The sequence below is a fragment of the Benincasa hispida genome, chromosome 2 (assembly GCF_027475165.1).
Source record: "Benincasa hispida cultivar pf3 chromosome 2, pf3_genome.v1.1, whole genome shotgun sequence".
Classification (NCBI taxonomy): domain Eukaryota; kingdom Viridiplantae; phylum Streptophyta; class Magnoliopsida; order Cucurbitales; family Cucurbitaceae; genus Benincasa; species Benincasa hispida.
The window spans coordinates 2927790-2932502 of NC_143479.1; the positions used below are offsets into that span (position 1 = coordinate 2927790).

The window sequence follows — 4713 nt, forward strand, 5'->3', positions numbered from 1 at the left end:
GGTAGTCGTGGCACAATCATGCGATTCAATTTCATCAGGGACGCAACTTTTGTGAAGTATCCTTTGAAACTTTCTATTCATGAACTTAATTCTTTATAGCCATTATCATTTCTTTATCCTTTGCATTTTTATTTACATCTAAAAAAATCAATAATAAAATTTGCTAACTCTTATCTTTTATTTAACGCTCTCAATGTTTTCTTTGCAACGATCGTGGTGAACGATTGCAGAGGAGCTACACGAAATATGCAATTAGTTTATCCCGCCACCGCAATCAAAGAAGGCAATTCGCCACAAAGAAGGACGCAATCACAAATAATGCGGGCGATAGAGCAAATTTGGAGTTGTATCTTTCCTTAACTTTGTCTATTCTAAATTTTGCACTCTTGCATCGCATTTTAACTTTGATAATTTTATTGTTGCATCCTCTTTAGTTGGCGCAATCATTACACATTGATTAATTTAGTAAGTCACAACATTATTTTTCTTTGCCAAATATGATTTCAATGATGAAACACATGCCTCTATTTTTCACATGTACTAGAGTCAATTTAATTTTAGGACAGTCAACCCATGAAATATTTCTAGAAATTAGTGGTCCACCAACTTTCTTTCAAACTGACTTTTACAAAACTTCCTAAGAGCATCGCATGAATTCTTTCAATCTTTCAGCAATGAGGACATTGTTGCGTTTAAACTTGGGGGTGCAATATTTATTTTCAACCTTGATATTTTTAAGCATACAAAAAAACAATCATAACGTTGTGATCGGATCCTACTCGTAGTTGGATGTCCGCATGACACCCGTGGGGATAAGCCAAGACGATGGTAGGAATCGTGATCAACGCATAAATAAAATGATCACAACTCCACTGCCAAATGGGCATGAGTTTAGACTGAGAAAGAGTACCTTGCTCGTAGTTGGATGTCCGCATGACACCCGTGGGGACAAGCCAAAACGAAGGCTAAGCACTTGGATCAGCACAAAGTCATAAAAAAAATAATATATCTAAATTACGCAAGGATAAAAATCATTTGAAAACACCCCAGTTAAAAAAGTTTTTTTTTTTATGAAATAAATCATGCGATTCTCAGGAAATAAGTAAGTATTTTTTAAGATTAAACTTGCGGTCCTTAAATTTTAGAAATATTTTAAGAAAAGGCCTGAATAGGAATTAAGGAGATTTTGGTACATAGGATCTGAATAAGGCACCTCGAGAAATCTAGGAAAGGAAAAGGCGGCTGACTTTCTAGAGAAAATCTTTAGTTTATGCTTGAGGACACGCATTGTTTTAAATTGGGGGTGTGATAATGGGTAGAAATGTACGTTATTACAACGAAAAAATATAAAACAATGTAGGATTTCGATGGTAAAAATATATAAAATCACGTCCAAAAGCATTAAGTTTAGAACATTGCGATTGCATGCGTCCATCGCATTAAAGCAGCTAACTTATGTATTTTGTGCAGGAAAATGCGTTGGCGCAAGGTGGAATTGCGGTACAAAGAATTTAGCGTCCGAGCGCATGTAAAGATTGAGACCACAAGGCTATGCAATCGTATGCATTCGCAAAAATCTACTTAAGAAGGTGGCCACATAAAGTCAGCACATCAAGGTGATAGCTTAATAAACCACGATGGGACAGAAAGCTGATGACGGTCGACTCCGAATTTAGTTAACAAACCGTTAACAACACATTGTAGTAAGTACACTCAACTTTTCGGTGACAATTATTCGGTGCATTAGACAGATAATTAATGAAATCCCATCAGTGCAATCATTTTAGAGAAAAACCTCTTCACCATGAAGCTCTATAAATACCAAAGCCACCTTTGTTAAAGGAGGGCAGTTTGATTCGATTCCAGCTGAGTCATGTAGAAGATAGTTAGCCTTTGTTCATAGTTTCCTTATACTAAGAAGGCGGAGGCGAGAGAAGAGAGAAGACGCCAGAAGATCGTCCTGGTCAGCTCGAAAGAGTGCCAGAGAGCGTGGAAAACAGAGAGAGGGACGACTCTTGCGAAAGCAAGAATATTCTTTGAGCAAAGTAGAATAGTGTAAAAGCCTTGGGAAGCAAGAAATTGTTACCAGGCTTCTTATCTTTATTTCATATTGTCATTCTGTATTTTGATTTCATTTATAGAATGGAACTTGCATTTCTAGATTTGTTCACTCTCTATACATTACGCATGAGTAACTAAACTTTCGAATGGGTTGAGAAGTACTTAGCTAGCATGACCTAAGATCTTTATTGTATGCGATCATCTTGTCTTATGTTGCGTCCATCACCTCTTTAGAGCTACTCGAGAGAGAGTCTAAAGAAAGAACCTAAGACTTGAGAGAGCTAGGTTAGAATGTAGACTTGAGAAAGCAAGATTAGATCTGCATAAGCAAGAGATAGAGACTAAAAGAAAAGCTCTGTTTGTTAACATGAATCGCATGCACCCTAGAAATAGGTTATGATAGTATGCGGTCGCCTTGTGTATAAGTGTGTCATTCATCATCGCATAGACAAGAGTAGAGGCTTAGACATAAGTCCAATAGACATCATCGCATACATCGCATGCATTCTAAAACTAGTAGCTATAGCATTTGCATTGAGAAATGACTCGCTATTGTATGTATGTAGCATGATCGCATAACGTGAATGCAATCTTAGGAAGTGTTAGCCGAAAACCTTCTCAACCCGTTCCCTCGCATACTCATTTTACTTTCGTGTTATTAACTCTTTTCTTAATTCCGCCACATAGAATCTATACATTAAACAAATATACCAACCAACGCATTGCTTTATTTGTCACCACAAAGAGATCTAAAATTACCATCACATACTGTTTCCATAGTCCCTGTGTTCGACCCTGGGCTTACCAGGAAACTTAGTAGGATTTATACTTGGATCTTACTAAGAAAAATTGCATGCCCAACATATATTCGACCGTCGCATTCTACACCATTATTTCATCACATTAACCACACATCAAGTTTTTGGCGCTGTTGCCGAGGACTACGACAATACATTGTGCTAATGGTTTTCATTTCCTTTGCAGACTCTCCGTCTCTGTGCACTGCTTCTTCTTAGATAAGGGAAGAAGCAGGCATCGTATGAGCGAGGGACAAAATCTTTAGCCCATTTACGACCCAGAGATTGAGAAAACTTTTCGAAGAAGAAGAAGAAACAATTGCCAACAACAGCAACAACAAGGGAGAGATCCAAAAATGGCGGAAAAACTAGAAGATAGAGCACCAAATGCAAATAATATCATGGCAAATCCCATCTCATCAGGAATCATGAGGCCATCTCTTGACGGATCAAGATTCGAGATGAAACGAGTGATGCTGCAGATAATTCAAACTGTCGAACAGTTTGGCGGTAGGCGTGGCGAGGATCCACACGCCCACCTCTAGAGTTTTATGAAGATCTACAATACATTTGTGTTCCCAAACATCTCCGTTTAGGAGGTGCGATTAACACTGTTCCCATTTTTGTTGTATGACCAAGCACGGAAATAGGCTTATTCTCTCGAACGAGGGGAGATTACATCATGGGAACAAGTAGTTGAGAAGTTCATGAAAAAGCAATTCCCCCCGACGTAGAACGCCAGAAGGAGGAAGTTGATCACTAATTTTGAATAGAATATTGACGAATTGCTCAGTGACGCCTGGGCGAGGTTTAAGAGGTTGGTATGAGATTGCCCGAATAATGACTTTCCAGATTGCTTACTGATGGAAATTTTCTACCACAGATTGAACCTTGTATTGTAGACGGCTGCCAATGTGGCAGCAGCTGGAGGTCTGCTTGATAAGACATACGATGAGGCCAAGAATATACTTGATCGCATTTCTAAAAATCATGAAGACTGGAGAGAAAGCGATCAAAGATTGAGGATCAAAGACAGTGACACAAATAACAAGGCCATCACATCCCTTCAAAACCAAATGACTGCGATGATGAATTTGATACAAGGAGTCACAATCATCAGCCTAGAAATGCAAAGTTGTGCTATTTGCGGTGAAGGCCATCTAATGGAGGAGTGTTCGAGGAACCTACAGTCAGTCTATTTCGTGAAAAATAATCCATTTTCCAATACGTACAACCCCAGGTAGAGAAACCACCCTAACTTCGCGTGGAAATATCAATAACAAAATTTTCAACCAGTGGCGCAAAAGGAAAAACCATCAGGATTTTTCCTACGAACAAACGGTCAAACACAAAATCAAGCCAGTAGTTCACAAGCGCAACAATCTTAATCTTTGGAGAGTTTACTGAAGCAATATATTGAAAAGAATGAAACAGTGCTTTAGAATCAAGCGATGTCCATCCGCAATCTTGAAATTTAGATGGGACAGATTGTGGGCGAATTCAAGAATAGACCGCAAGGGGCACTGTCGAGCTCAACAGAGCTCTCGTGCAACCCAGGGGGTACGGGAAAAGATCAATGTCAAGTTGTGACGTTGAAAAGCGGAAAAACTATGGTGGAGGAGACGAAGGAACCTAACCAGATTGCTCAAATTGCAATGGAACTGCAGATTCTGTTGACTCAAGAAGAAACAGAAGAAAATGATGCGATGGAACAAAAGATTTAATCCAAATCGAAGCCGAAAGAACAGGGAACCGTGAAAATACAGCTGCCACCATTCCCTCAGAGACTTAAAAAGAAGAAAAATGATGAAGTGTAGTATCAACACTTTATGGACATGTTGAAACAGTTGCATAT

The 4713-nt window shown here is 38.9% G+C and overlaps 1 non-coding gene across 1 annotated transcript; it reads right to left on the minus strand.

Moving 5' to 3' along the window:
- Window positions 1-3598: 3598 nt before the first annotated feature.
- Window positions 3599-3705, minus strand: LOC120070407 (small nucleolar RNA R71). The gene has a single exon (XR_005479899.1). It is a non-coding gene; the product is annotated as a small nucleolar RNA R71 (small nucleolar RNA).
- Window positions 3706-4713: the final 1008 nt, after the last annotated feature.